This window comes from Phyllobates terribilis, unplaced genomic scaffold (assembly GCF_046119375.1).
Source record: "Phyllobates terribilis strain yellow unplaced genomic scaffold, ASM4611937v1 Scaffold_3__8_contigs__length_932513732, whole genome shotgun sequence".
Taxonomy (NCBI): domain Eukaryota; kingdom Metazoa; phylum Chordata; class Amphibia; order Anura; family Dendrobatidae; genus Phyllobates; species Phyllobates terribilis.
This window is the reverse complement of record NW_027362763.1, coordinates 22,753,836-22,769,625: the sequence shown is the minus strand read 5'-3', so window position 1 is coordinate 22,769,625 and position 15,790 is coordinate 22,753,836. Positions and strand designations below refer to the sequence as shown.

General features: G+C 46.1%; 1 pseudogene; it reads left to right on the top strand.

Annotated features, from left to right (window-relative positions):
- The window catches only part of LOC141258725 (uncharacterized), a 200,862-nt pseudogene extending 188,859 nt beyond the window's left edge, over positions 1-12,003 (top strand).
- The last annotated feature ends 3,787 nt before the right edge of the window (positions 12,004-15,790 follow it).

The following is a 15,790-nucleotide window of genomic DNA, read 5'->3' as shown; positions in this document are numbered from 1 at the left end:
GGTCTGCCCTGCAGCGGCAGCTCCATAGCTGCATTCAACGGGTGGCGTAGTCGTCCTACATCTACTGCTAATATACCGCCACTTAGTCTGACTCCCTGGGCACGGACCGGGTCACCGCCACGAGACTACTACCCCTATCAGATCCGGCTCCGGGTAGTCCCTGCGTGCGCAACGCTACATCACATAGGCCCAGGGCGCGTCAACTTTTGGCGTAGTCGGCAGGATTTTGTGCCCGCAACCACCGGGTACTGCGTGCCTGAAAAAGACTGTTCAAACTTACCAGTGGTGAAGATTCCCGCCATCCGGCGCCATCTTCAGCCTTCTTCCCGCCATCCGTGAAGATTCCCGCCATCCGGCGCCATCTTTTGCCTTCTTCCCGCCATCCGTGGAGTTTTCCCGCCATTGGACGCCATCTTGAAGACGCCGCGTGGGAAGAAGAGGGGCGTGGACTCCGAAAGCGCGCGAGAACTGAAGCTCCGCCTCACGTCCAGACGTCGCGTAAGGTCCTGGAAGGAGCCCAGCAGACGCTGACGTCACAGGAGCGCGACGGAAGGTCCTCAACCCTGACGATCCACTGAGGAGCCGCGGCCTACGGAAGAGGATCATCGCAAGGTAGGCCACGGTCCACTAGGGGGGAGGAAGATGTCGGATACGGAGGAGAGCTTCACTGCCTCAACCCCCGCCAGCGCCACCGCTGCTGCAGTCATGCCTTTCACCATGCCCTATATCCCGGGAGCGGCCTGGCTACCCCAGTACTCAGGGGAGTCACATACTCTGCATGACTTTAGAGAAAAGCTGGATAGCCTCTTCCAGGTGTACCCCCTCACAGAAGAGCAAAAAGTGAGCATCCTGGTGGCCCAATTAACTGGGGCAGCCCAAAGGGAGGTAAAGTCCTGGCCACCTGGGGGGAGGACTGTCGCAGGGATACTAACCCGGCTGAAGGACACCTTTGATACCCGCACCTCAGCCGAGATCAAGCTTAGATTCTACGGGTGCAAGCAGCGAGCACAAGAGAGTATAAGGGACTATGCACTAAACCTACAAGAGGCCCTGAGAGCCATTAAGCAGACTGACCCTGACGGCGTGGGAGACGAGGACCGGCTGTTGACTGAACAATTTATAGAGGGTTTATATTGCAATGCCCACCGAACCCAGTTGCGGGCAATGGCCTTACAGGACCCTCATCTGGGATTTGCACAGTTCAAGGACAGAGCCATCCGGGTGCTCCGAGAACCGGCACCAGGTGGCGTTGTGACCCACAGACGCCCCACTACCACTTACACCAGGAGGCGGCGCCCTTGTCGGCAGGGCCTGTGGGAGCTGATGCGCAGGCTTTGAACAATGACCCGGCTCCCGACCTGCACCATCAGGTCCAAGAGCTAGCTAAAAGCGTTGCTGCGCTAACCCGAACTGTGCAGTCTTTACAGGTTTCTACTCCAGGGAAGATCCAGCTGGCATCCGGACCGGAGGACATCCCGTGGCGCCGACCAAGGAGGACCCCACCGGCCAAAGGAAGACCCAGCGACCGATACAACGAGGACGGACAACCTATCTGCCGCCGCTGCAATCAACCCGGACATATGGCAAGGTACTGTCCTTTAAACTGGCACAACCTAGGGTAAAGGGCCAACCCCTAGGAAAAAGATCATCAGGCCCATCAAACTGGCGTGACAAATATGTGGGAGGACGTCCAGTCTTGCCTGTGGTACTGGATGGCATTCCTATGAGTGCCCTACTGGACACTGGGTCACAGGTCACCACCATCCCGTACGTGCTCTTCAAGCAGTACTGGAATGACTCGGATATAACCCGCTACCCTGACGACGACTTGAGTATCATCACCAGCAATGGTCAGCCCGTGCCACAGATCGGATTTAAAGAGGTGACCATTAAAATCGGTAGAGTCGAGCTGGCAGCCCAGGGACTGATCATTGTGGACATTGATAAGCGCGAGAGTCACCCTAAGATAACTCTAGGAACTAATGTAATTGAAAATTGTCTTGCAGAGGTGATTTTTATTTTACAGCAGGTTGCCAAGAACGCCAGCTCCGGCTAGCAGCGAGTGCTCCAAAAAGAGATCCGGGCACTGATGCGACGGCAACAGGTGGAACTCTCCGGCGGTGAGATTGGTAGCGTGAGAATGTGTGACCCTTTTCCTATTGCCATGCACCCAAAAAGTGAAATGATGATTTGGTGCCGGGCGGCTATTGGTCTGAGAGGTAGAGATTACCAGGCAATGGTAGAACCAGTTTACTCAGACAGTAGGCCCACCATTTTGACAGCACGGGGGGTGGTCAATGTACGCCATGGGAGGGTGCCCGTTTGCATAATAAATATCGGGAAGAGGGAAGTGTACCTGCCCCGGTATGCCACGCTAGCCAAATTGTATACTATCAATCAGAATTCCATACAGTCCGTAGAACCCTTGCCTCCATCTTCTCCGGAGGAAGGTAACGGCTCTAAACAACAAATGGAGGATTGGTGTCAGCAACTACATTTGGGTACTGACTCCACTCCCTCACACCAGAAACAGGGAGTCTATCGGGTGGTTCAAGAGTACGAGAGAGTGTTTAGTAAACACCCGTTAGACTTCGGGCGAGTCAAGGGGGTAGAACATCACATCCCCACGGGAGACCATCCTCCCATAAAAGAGAGGTATCGACCCGTACCCCCTGCACACTACCAACACGCCAAGGGGATGCTTAGAGACATGAAGGAGGCTGGGGTAATCAGGGAAAGCTGTAGCCCCTGGGCAGCTCCACTAGTCTTGGTCAAAAAGAAAGACAACACCATGAGAATGTGTGTAGATTACCGGAAAATAAACCGTATCACACACAAAGATGCGTACCCCTTACCAAGAATAGAGGAGTCTTTGGCTGCTTTAAAATCTGCTAACTTCTTCTCCACCTTGGATCTCACTAGCGGGTACTGGCAGGTTCCTGTAGCAGAGGCGGATCGGGAAAAGACCGCATTCACCACCCCGATGGGACTTAGTGAGTTTACCTGCATGCCGTTCGGGCTCTGTAACGCACCAGGAACCTTCCAACGATTAATGGAGTGCTGTCTGGGACACCGAAACTTTGAGACGGTTTTGTTGTACCTGGACGATGTCATCGTATATTCCAAGACTTATGAGGACCACCTGAAACACCTGGCGGAAGTGTTCGAAGCTCTGGCAAGCTACGGCCTAAAGGTGAAACCCTCCAAGTGTCACCTCCTGAAGCCAAAGGTGCAGTACCTGGGACACGTGGTGAGTGCGGACGGAGTGGCTCCCGACCCTGATAAGATCACCGCAATTAAGGAATGGCCAAGCCCCTCCAGCGTAAAGGAAGTGAGGCAGTTCCTCGGGTTGGTAGGCTACTACTGAAGGTTCATTCCCGGTTTCACCAAAAAGGCAGCCCCTATGCAGGACCTCCTGATAGGCCAGTCCAGGAAAGCCAAGAACCAGAAGCCACCCTTCAGATGGGAGAAGCTGGAAGAAGAGTCCTTCCGTCAGCTGAAGATGGCCCTCACGGGGGATGAAATCCTGGCGTACCCTGATTATAGCCAGCCCTTTATCCTCTACACCGACGCCAGTAACATCGGGCTAGGAGCCGTACTGTCCCAGATCCAGCAGGGGAAAGAACGGGTAATTGCTTACGCCAGCCGAAAACTGCGACCCACCGAAAGAAACCCTGAGAATTACAGCTCATTTAAGCTAGAGTTCCTGGCAGTGGTGTGGGCAGTCACCGAACTCTTTAAGCACTACCTCGCTTCTTCCCGGTTCACCGTGTACACGGATAACAACCCGTTGACACACCTGGACACTGCAAGACTCGGTGCCCTAGAGCAGAGATGGATGGCCCGCTTGTCCAACTATGAGTTTACAATCAAATACCGGGCAGGACGCTCCAATACCAACGCGGACGCCCTGTCCAGGATGCCAAACCTACCGGACGAGGGTGAGGATTCAGAAGACTTGGAAGAGGTCGAACTCCCTGCGTTCCACCGTCATGGGACTATCCAGTATTCCCACCGTGTAAGGGGTAAGCAAGCCGCTACGTTCAACCCCTTACCTCACTACAACTGGGCGGAAACGCAAGACAGTGACCCTGCCGTCCGGCTGGTGAAGGAGATGCTGACTCAGCCAGAAGCTCGCCTTGACCCAGACGCTCCGGAGGAGGCCAAGCAACTGTGGGCAGAGAAGAGTCGACTGTTCCTTTACAAGGGGAAGTTGTGCCGCAGAATGGTTAACTCCCGGACGCATGAACTGATCTGGCAAGTAGTGGTGCCAAGAAGGGACGCAGCTATGGTGATGGAGGCATACCACGACGGGGCTGGGCACTTCGGATGGAAGAAGCTGGAGTTCCTGCTGCGCGGGCGGTTCCATTGGGTAGGCATGAGAGGAACCATCGAGAGGTGGTGCAGAGACTGTGGCCCATGCAACCTAAGAAGGAAGGACCGTGCCAGCCAGAAGACCCCCCTTCAGTCCATCGTCACCCGGCAGCCGTTGGAACTGGTCGCCTTGGATCATGTAAAACTGACCCCAAGCAGAAGTGGCTACGTCTACGCATTAACCATCATGGATCACTACTCCCGGTTCTTGGTTGTCGTCCCCGTCAAGGACGTAACGGCTCAAACAGCAGCTAGAGCCTTCCAGCAGCACTTCTGCCGTGTACACGGCTACCCAGAGCAGGTGCTGACGGACCAGGGACCTGCCTTTGAAGCGGAGGTCTTCCAAGAGTTCTGTACTCTGTATGGCTGCCGGAAGATCAGGACGACACCCTATCATCCGCAAACTAATGGACTTTGTGAGAAAATGAACCAGGTGGTGATAGATCTTCTAAAAACATTGCCCCTGGAAGAACGCAGTCTGTGGCCTGAGAAGCTGCCCGACCTGGTGGACCTATACAACTACATCCCTGTAGGTTCCACCAACTGTACCCCGGCTTACCTAATGAGGGCAAGACCCGGTAAGCTACCTGTTGACCTGGAGATGGGAGTCCTGACACCCGAGGACACTTCACCGGAAGCAGACTGGGACACAGAGAGGCAGCAGCAGTACCGGAAAGTACAGGAGAGCGTGGAGCGAAGTCTCTGTCTAGCTAGGGAAAGACAAGAGAAAACTTACAACCAGTATGCTCCCGCTGTTCCCTTGGTACCCGGAGAGCAGGTCTTGAAGAGGAAAAGACGGCTCCACAAGTTGGACGACCAGTGGGAGAAGGACCCGTACATCGTACTGCCCTCAAGCCACGACAACCCGAAGGTCTGTACCATCAGTAAAGACGGAGGGGAAACCACAACCATTGTATCCCGGGATCACCTGAAGAAGTGTCCCGAACAGCTACGGAATCCTGAAGAGGAACAAGAAGACCCTCGACCCGTAGAGGAAAGGGAAGATGTGGTTAGTACTGTGCTCGGAGACTTCCCTCGGTCCTGGACTCAAGTCAATGGTGCAGTTGTGGTACCCGTCCTCACGTTCCTCCAACCAGCATCCCAAGTACTCACGGAGCAACCGGTAGAGCTGGAAGAACAGCCGGTCCAGGAGGCAGAAGACTCCACACAAGCAGATCAGGAGGATCAACCCTCTGCTTATAGTGAGCCTGCCATACCCCTAGTGAGCCAAAGAGCCTGTAGACAGCTGCCCAGTTTACCCTTGACAGCTCCTACACCCTGTAGTTCAGGGCCAGACAGTCAGCTCCGTAGGTCCACTAGGGCCACTAAAGGCCAGTTACTCGCACGTTGGAGAATTTGAAGTATTTAAATTGTTTTATTTGTGGTCACCTGTCTGTTACTTGTAAATAATTATGTGTTTCTAGTTATTTTTAGGAGTCCTTGGTGGATTACCGGGAATCCTTGTACAATTGGTTGGAGCGTAACTTAGGAATGGACTAAAGACTGTTAAGGACTCGGGGCAGGACAGACCCCTACCTGGTTACGTCTCCCTGTTTTGGTGAAATGGACACCTTGCTTTTCTTCAAAAACTGCACCCGGTTGCGGACACGCCGTGACCATTCTAATATGGTTTTTTTTTATTATTGTACCGTTTCTGTTTGTATTGGTTATGTTTTTCTAAAAATATGTTTAGTCCCGGAGAACTAAATTTCACTAGGGGGGAATGTGGCACCCCAGGGGTCTGGTTTCCACAGTAACAGCAATGTTATGTCTGAGAGCAGGTGGGAGGTCTCTTGGTCAGGAATCCTATGCATGCCACACCTCCTGCCCAGTCCTGGGAATGGAAGGACTTCCCCTATATAAACCTGGGGCTGAGGCAGGGTTAGAGAAGAAGAGTAGAGAGAAGAAGAGAAGCAGTGATAGGAAAGAAAGATCAGGAGCTCTGTGGGAGTCGTGCTAAGAGGAGATCAGGGCTGGAAGCTGTAGAGCTCGCCCTGATTGAAGATTTCTTACCGGACCCGGAGTCCGAGGCTGTGGGGACTAACTCCTACCCAGCAGCAGAAACCGACCGGCAGGGGATTTCAGGTCCTCTGGCCCAGAAACCCGAAGGCTCGGTCACACGTGTGGGACCAGCACCGCCGTCGTGGAGCGGAAGCTACTAGAAGGCCCCGAGTCACCGGCCATACGGGTGAGCACCACACGGTACACTCAGGGACGTGGGCTACCTTTACCCGCCTCTAGCAAGGTAGCCAGAAGAGTACAATTAGTTGGGGAGGCCTACAACTCCGCCTGGCCAAGGGGGATCCCATCAGCTCAAGGACTGACCAGGCCCCGACCGCTAGCCAGTACTCCGGGAGGGTCTATCTTTGTCACCAGTAAAGACCCTGAACTACACCGCATCGTCTCTGAGTGATTCCTGCTACCCCCATCATCCACGTCGGCTGCCCTGAGGCCATACCCCTCCTGTTGGGGGTTATACCATCCACGCTGCACCATCCTTCCACCGGCCTCAGCGGTCTGCCCTGCAGCGGCAGCTCCATAGCTGCATTCAACGGGTGGCGTAGTCGTCCTACATCTACTGCTAATATACCGCCACTTAGTCTGACTCCCTGGGCACGGACCGGGTCACCGCCACGAGACTACTACCCCTATCAGATCCGGCTCCGGGTAGTCCCTGCGTGCGCAACGCTACATCACATAGGCCCAGGGCGCGTCACAACAACTACTGTGCTGTTTCATATGTTGTGCATATTGTGAGGTTGTTAACAAAGTTTAGTTAAAAAAAAAAAAAAAAAACTCCCACAGACAGGATGCCCCCTCCTTCTCTTCCTGTGTTGTTGTTATATATGTATTTGATTTCCTCATGCTGCAGTAACACCAGACTCCATGCTGTGCCTATGCTGGATATGAATAAACCTACATTCTGTGTTCTAAACTCTGGATGTCACGCGGATTAATCCTCTGCTAACATACAGTATACACTGGAGGATTCTGGGTGATTATACAGTATACACTGGAGGATTCTGGGTGATGAGCGGTGACTGCTGGGAGATTATACAGTATACACTGGAGGATTCTGGGTGAGGAGAGGAGACTGCTGGGAGGTTATACAGTATACAATGGAGGATTCTGGGTGATGAGAGGAGAGAAGACTGCTGGGAGATTATACAGTAAACACTGGAGGATCCTGGGTGATGAGAGGAGACTGCTGGGAGATTATACACTATACACTGGAGGATTCTGGGTGATGTCGCTCTCGTTGGTTGTCAGGTTCCTCTCCGGTGTCAGGACCTCGCTCTCTATTTCTCCATGGAGGAGTGGGATTATGTAGGAGGACACTGGGATCAGTATCAGGACGTTGTGGTGTAGGAGCACCGGCCTCTGGTGTCACCAGGTAAGAGGAATTGCAAAAAGAACTTCGGCACTCCATACATGAAAATATAAGAAATATTGTATCTAGACTAATGTCACTTTGAAAAATGAAGGTTTTTTGCGCATAATTTGGCCAATTTATGTGTGCCCATCAACCACGACAAGGTCACCTTCGTATGATGGGAAACTACGCTACGCTACCACTGGATATGCCACTCTTGGGCTGTAAGCCTGTATGGACAATATGTCTTTGCTTGGGCTTTTAACCTACAATGTATGGGCTGGTAGAGCTAGTTAAAACCACCTGTGACTGAATGGGAGGGACACATGGTCAGAGAAAAGGCTGTCAAACTTCTAATAGTGTGAAAACGTACCTGCTGCAATGCTCCAGGAGCGGGATCCCAAAAATGATTAATAGAAAAAAGAGAGGGGTCGCTCACTGGTATATTCGGGTGCTCTGAAGAAAAGAGTAATATCAATTGCAAAAAGAACTTCGGCACTCCATACATGAAAATATAAGAAATATTGTATCTAGACTAATGTCACTTTGAAAAATGAAGGTTTTTTGCACATAATTTGGCCAATTTATGTGTGCCCATCAACCACGACAAGGTCACCTTCGTATGATGGGAAACTACGCTACGCTACCACTGGATATGCCACTCTTGGGCTGTAAGCCTGTATGGACAATATGTCTTTGCTTGGACTTTTAACCTACAATGTATGGGCTGGTAGAGCTAGTTAAAACCACCTGTGACTGAATGGGCTTACAGCCCAAGAGTGGCATATCCAGTGGTAGCGTAGCGTAGTTTCCCATCATACGAAGGTGACCTTGTCGTGGTTGATGGGCACACATAAATTGGCCAAATTATGCGCAATAAACCTTCATTTTTCAAAGTGACATTAGTCTAGATACAATATTTCTTATATTTTCATGTATGGAGTGCCGAAGTTCTTTTTGCAATTGAGATTACTTTTTTCTTCAGAGCACCCGAATAGACCAGTGAGCGACCCCTCTCTTTTTTTCTATTAATCATTTTTGGGATCCCGCTCCTGGAGCATTGCAGCAGGTACGTGTTCACACTATTAGAAGTTTGACAGCCTTTTTTCTGACCATGTGTCCCTCCCATTCAGTCACAGGTGGTTTTAACTAGCTCTACCAGCCCATACATTGTAGGTTAAAAGCCCAAGCAAAGACATATTGTCCATACAGGCTTACAGCCCAAGAGTGGCATATCCAGTGGTAGCGTAGCGTAGTTTCCCATCATACGAAGGTGACCTTGTCGTGGTTGATGGGCACACATAAATTGGCCAAATTATGTGCAAAAAACCTTCATTTTTCAAAGTGACATTAGTCTAGATACAATATTTCTTATATTTTCATGTATGGAGTGCCGAAGTTCTTTTTGCAATTGATATTACTCTTTTCTTCAGAGCACCCGAATAGACCAGTGAGCGACCCCTCTCTTTTTTCTACCATGTAAGAGGAGACCTCAGTCATTTCTTTGTGGTTGTTGTGGCCGTTTCTGTGGTCGGCACTGGCAGATGGTTGTAAGATGATTTCGCTTGTGGCTGAATGTGCACTGATGATGATGATGATGGAAGAGGAGCAGGTCTGTTCTGTGACGCGGTCTAGAAGTTCAGGGGTCTGCTTTGTTCTACCCCTGATGATTGATGAGAACTTCTCAGACACAATTACTGGAGAAACAAGAACCATTGGAGGATCCCATATTCTGCACCTTCTGTTCCCCTGCTGATCCGGGGATTTGCCTGTAATGTGTATTGGATCCCATAACATTTCTTGTAGATCCTCCTTCCTGGATCAGAGGTGGGACATGGAGGGGCCTTTACATTTAAAGTTGTGATTTCAAAAAATTATTTAATCTGTTTTTATTTCCAACAGAGAATGCAAGTGATCATCCTCATCCTGGTGGAAATGTCATGTTATCTCTAAAATATAATGTAAAAGAAGAAGATATCTCGTGTCAGTCCTCAAGAGAAAACCTCATTACCCTTAACGTACATCGAGAACATCTTGTTAAATATAAGAGAAGTCACACAAGAGAGAAGCCGTATTCATGTTCAGAATGTAAGAAATCCTTCTCAGGCAAATATCATCTTATTAGACATCAGAGAATACACACAGGAGAGAAGCCGTATTCATGTTCAGAATGTGGGAAGCGTTTTATAAACAAATCAAATCTTGTTTTACATGAGAAAAGACACAAAATTGAGATGCCGTATTCATGTTCAGAATGTGGGAAATGTTTTTTAGGTAAATCAGATCTTGTTAGACACGAGAGAATTCACACAGGAGAGAAGCCGTATTCATGCTCAGAATGTGAAAAATGTTTTTCACTCAAAGTTCTTCTTATTAAACACCAGAAAATTCATACAGGAGAAAGACCATTTTCATGTTTAGAATGTGGAAAATGTTTTATAGATAAATCACATCTTGTTAGACATTAGAGAAGTCACACAGGAGAGAAGCCGTATTCATGTTCAGAATGTGGGAAACGTTTCACACATAAATCAGATCTTGTTACACATAAGAAAATTCACACAGGAGCGAAGCCATATTCATGTTCAGAATGTGGGAAGCGTTTTATAAACAAATCAAATCTTGTTTTACATGAGAAACTACACAAAATTGAGATGCCGTATTCATGTTCAGAATGTGGCAAATGTTTTTCCCAAAAATCTAACCTTCTTAAACATGAGAGAATTCACAAAGGAAAAAGGCAGTTTCCTTGTTCAGAATGTGGAAAGTGTTTTTCACTCAAAGAAGTTCTTACTAAACACCTGAAAATTCATACAGGAGAAAGGCCGTTTTCATGTTCAGAATGTGGGAAATGTTTTTTAGGTAAATCAGACCTTGTTAGACATGAGAGAATTCACACAGGAGAGAAGCCGTATTCATGTTCAGAATGTGGGAAATGTTTTTCACTCAAAGTTCTACTTATTAAACACCAGAAAATTCATACAGGAGAAAGACCATTTTCATGTTTAGAATGTGGAAAATGTTTTATAGATAAATCACATCTTGTTAGACATGAGAGAAGTCACACAGGAGAGAAGCTGTATTCATGATAAGTATGCGATAAAAGTTTTAACTATAAATCAAGTCTTATTTCACGTGAGAGAATTCACACTGGAGAGAAGCCGCACTCTTGTTCAGAATGTGGGAAATGTTTTGTAAATAAATCATCTCTTAATGAGCATAAGAGTGTTCACACAGGAGAGAAGCCGTATTCATGTTCAGAATGTGGGAAATGTTTTAAAAAAAATCAAATATTGTTGTGCATAGAAAAAGTCACACAGGGGAGAAGCCGTATTCATGTTCAGAATGTGGGAAATGTTTTACTTTAAAATCAAGTCTTGTTATACATAAGAGAATTCACACAGGAGAGAAGTCATATTCATTTTCAGAATATGGGAAATGTTTTAAAGAAAAATCAAATATTGTTGAGCATAGAATAATTCACACAGGAGAGAAGCCGTACTCATGTTCAAAATGTCATAAAGTGTTTAAATATAAACAAAGTCTTACTGCACATGAGAGAATTCACACAGGAGAGAAGCCGTACTCATGTTCAGAATGTGGGAAATGTTTTAAAGAAAAATCAAATATTGTTGCGCATAGAATAATTCACACAGGAGAGAAGCCGTACTCATGTTCAAAATGTGAGAAAGTATTTAGATGTAAGTCAAGTCTTACTGCACATGAGAGAATTCACACAGGAAATGCATATACATGTTCAGAATGTGGAAAATTCTTAATGAGTAAAGCAAATCTTATTACTCATGTGAAAATGCACACAGAAGAAAAGCCGTATTCATGTTCAGAATGTGGGAAATGTTTCCATACTGAAGCTTTGCTAAGTTCTCATCAAAGAGATCACACTGGAGAGAATCCGGTTACATGTAGCGAATGTGGGCTCTGTTTTATATATGAATCAAGTCTTCTCAGACATAAGAAAGTTCATGTTCAGAGTGTGGAAAATGTTTCTATAAACGAATCATTTCCGGTCAAACATCAGAGAAGTTACACAGTGGAGAAGCCGTATTCATGCTCCGAATGTGGGAAATGCTTTATTAGCAAAGACAAACTCCATAGTCATCAGAGAAGTCGCACACAGGGGGGAAGCTGTTTTACTATTTAATATGAAACATTTTTACAAACATTTACAAAGTGTGTGTGTGTAGAAGCTCAAAAGGGGGCTTTTACTCAATACTGAGCAAAGGGTCTGGATACTTATGACCATGTGATATTTCAGTTTTTCTTTTTTAATAAATTTGCAAAAATTTCTACATTTCTGTTTTTTTTTTTAGTCAAGATGGGGTGCAGAGTGTACTATAATGAGAAAAAATGAACTTTTTAGAATTTATCAAATGGCTTCAATGAAACAAAGAGTGAAAAATTTAAAGGGGTCTGAATACTTTCCGTACCCACTGTATATATAAAGGGGTTGTCCACTACTAGCTCAACCTCTTCTCAATCTGAATGTTTGCCTCGTTAAAATAATAACACTTTAAATTGGTCCAGCACCATAGTAAGAGAAACATGCCTATATCATGATGCTTCCACCATGCTTCACTGTCTTCAGAGTGTACTGTGGCTTGCATGCAGAGTTTGGGGGTCGTCTGATGAACTGGCTGCGGCCCTTGGGCCCAAAAAGAACAATTTTACTTTTATCAGTCCACAAAATGTTTCTCCATTTCTCTTTAGGCCAGTTGATGTGTTCTTTGTCAAATTGTATCCGCTTCAGTACATGTCTTTTTTTTAACAGTGGGACTTTGCCGGGACTTCTTGCTAAGAGATTAGCTTCACACAGGCGTCTTCTAACTGTCACAGTCCTTACAAGTAACTTGAGACTGTCTGTGATCATCCTGGAGCTGATCATTGGCTGAGCCTTTGCCATTCTGGCTATTCTTCCATCCATTCGAATGGTAGTCTTTCGTTCTCTTCCATGTCTCTCTTGTTTTGCTTTCCATTTTAAAGCATTGGAGATCATTTTAGCTGAACAGCCGATCATTGTCTGCATTTCTTTATAAGTTTTACCCTCTCCAATCAACTTTTTAATCAAAGTACGCTGTTCTTCTGAACAATGTCTGGAACGCCCCATATTTCTGAGGCTTTCAAGGAGAAATGCATGTCCAACATGTGCTGGCTTCACCCTTAAATAAGGGCCACCTGATTCACACCTGTTTCTTCACAGAATGATTGACCTCACTAATTGACCTCCACACTGCTATTATTGTGAACACATCCCGTACAATTAATTATCCATACTGGTATTATATTGAATACACCCCCTGACAATTATTCAGATACACAGACTCAAAAACCTGCAGATGATGAATGTGGAGTCTGGGGGTTTCTTACAATCTCCTGCACCAACTGGTAAATTGTTTGACATGTGGTGATAGAATTTATACCAAAAACACTGATTAATCTGGTCAGTCATATTGGACTGCGATTATTCTGAACACTACAGTAAGTAATTAACAGTTAGTGAGCGGCCAGATACAGCTCGATTCCTGTTAATTTAGTGTGTTGCTAAGAGAAAGCGCTCCCTTGGTAATATGATGTCCCCCGGATTGTATCACAACCAGTTTAGAACATCTTTGCTTTCCATCAGAGGTTTTCTCACATCTGCAGGCAGTAAATGTAAAGCGTATATCGGAAAAGCTACAAAACATTAACAGTAACAGGACACATTCGGGGGGAACTAGACATTTTTGGAGACACGTAATGGGAACATCCAAAGTCTCACATTCTTTGGAATTGAGAGAGTTAATCGTCCAGATAGAGGAGGAGGCTGAGGGAAAAACTGTTATTGAGGAAGATATTCGGGATTAGGTTGGACACGAAGGCACCAAAAGGAATGAATTATAAAAATGATACTGCGCTTAATTACTGACATTTAGTATTGATATTGTTCTCTAATTATGATTTTGTGTATATTCCGTATAGCGCTGTATTAATGAATTTTGTTACATTTATTTTTATCATTTCTATGTCCGCCTGGTTTTTCATGGTTCTCATAATTGGTGATTGGTTGTTATAAATGGTATATAACATAAACAGAGAAAATCCGCTCACCTGAATGGCTATTTGAACTAAAATATGATGATCAGATAATTTGACCTATGGTAACACCTCTTCTAGCCACCACTGAACAATGAGACTGTAATAATTGGGAAAGTTACCTGTCCTCATACAAAATGGGAATATGCTTATAAAAAATAGATTTTATTGCATTGTACTGGGGACTATATTGCAAAGACAATACTAGTTTTATTAGATTTTATATCGGGACTCATAATTTTGTTCTTGATTGGGTCATCCCGATTTCTTTTTACTATCTGATTGGCTCTGTTCAGTGTCCACTTGGGATACTTCAGTTTACTTAATTTAGAATGCAGTTGAATTCAGTTGTTAACTTAGCACTGTCATTGCAATTCCCCTATTGGTATTGTGTGTAATGGATGACTACTATCCGCATGCAGGATAGTGTTACCTGACAAAGGTTTACAGTAAGTACAGATGGATATATTGGTTCTGTATTCCACTTAAATTCAGATCTAAAAATGAAATATTAGAAACATGAGTGAAAGTAAGATTACAGTGATTGATATTGAGGTATTCAACAAATTCTGGTATGGCAGATACATCGCTCTCCCAAATGAAGAGTAGGTCGTCGATGTATCTGCCATACCTGAACAAATGACAGATATTTGGATTGTCTTCAGTATATAGATAATTCTCCTCCCAAAAAGCCATCACCAGATATTGGCCAGAGATGGAGAGTGCTTCGCACCCATCGACACCCCTCTGCATTGGACAAAATATTGATCATCAAAAAAAAATACAAATCATGAGAAAATGCCGGACTTGAACAATAAATAAAGATCATCAGAGTAATTACTGTATTTAAAAAGATGATATTGTAAAGCTTCTACGGCAATTTCTGGTGGAATTGAAGTATATAGAGCATCCGCATCATGGCTCACAAAAGAAAAATTGTCTTTCCAGATAATGTTTGAAAATTGATCCAAAACATCCCTTGAATCTTTTAGAAAACCGGGTGTTCTCTGGGAGAGTGGTCGTAGAAGGGAATTGACCCATTCACTAAGATGTTCCGATATAGAGCCAATGCCGGATATAATGGGTCTCATTGGTGGGTGATTAGTACCCTTATGAACAGGGTCGGACTGGGGTGTCTGGGGCACACAGGAGAAATTGACTCTAAGGGCCCACCCTACGGCCCTTACCTGTTATCCGTTACCCCTGTTATAGTGGAGCGTCGCCTGTAAAACACAGGCGCCTCTTGCACATCTACTGTGCACCACTATAACTGATGTACAATTACGGTATGTTACATTACAGGGGTTCTTTGATGAAAACAATTTATCACCGATCCACAGGTTAGGTAGGAGCTTACTGATCGGTGGAATCCGACCATTGAAAACCGCACCGATCAGAAGAATGGGGAACTTTTATCCCTGACAGGACACTTTTATCCCCGTTTTAAAATGGAGCTGCTGGTGGGACGTCTGACCGCAGTCTCATTCATTCTCTTTGGGGCTTCCAGAAAAAAAACAAGAGAAGAGCTCGCAGCCACTGAGGGAATGAATGGATCGGTGGTCAAGTCGCACATGAGCTCCAGTCTAATGGGGAGAAAAGCTCCACATTCTGCAGATAGGTGCCGATCCCAGCAGTCAGACCCCCACTAATCAATAACTTATCCTTACGTCACGTTCACACGTTCAGTATTTTACATCACTTATATGTAAACCAAAGCCAGGAGAGGAACTATCAGATGAAAAGTATAATAGAAACACGTCACCACTTCTGTATTTATCACCCACTCCTAGTTTTGGTTTACAAATAATGATGTAAAATCCTGACCAAATACTGAACGTGTGAATGTGGCCTTAGGATAAGCGATTACCTGTTTTCACCGGAGAACCTCTCTAAGTGCATATTTGCTATTGTGTAATAGACACAGGACAGGGAGGGGTTAAATGTCAAAATAAT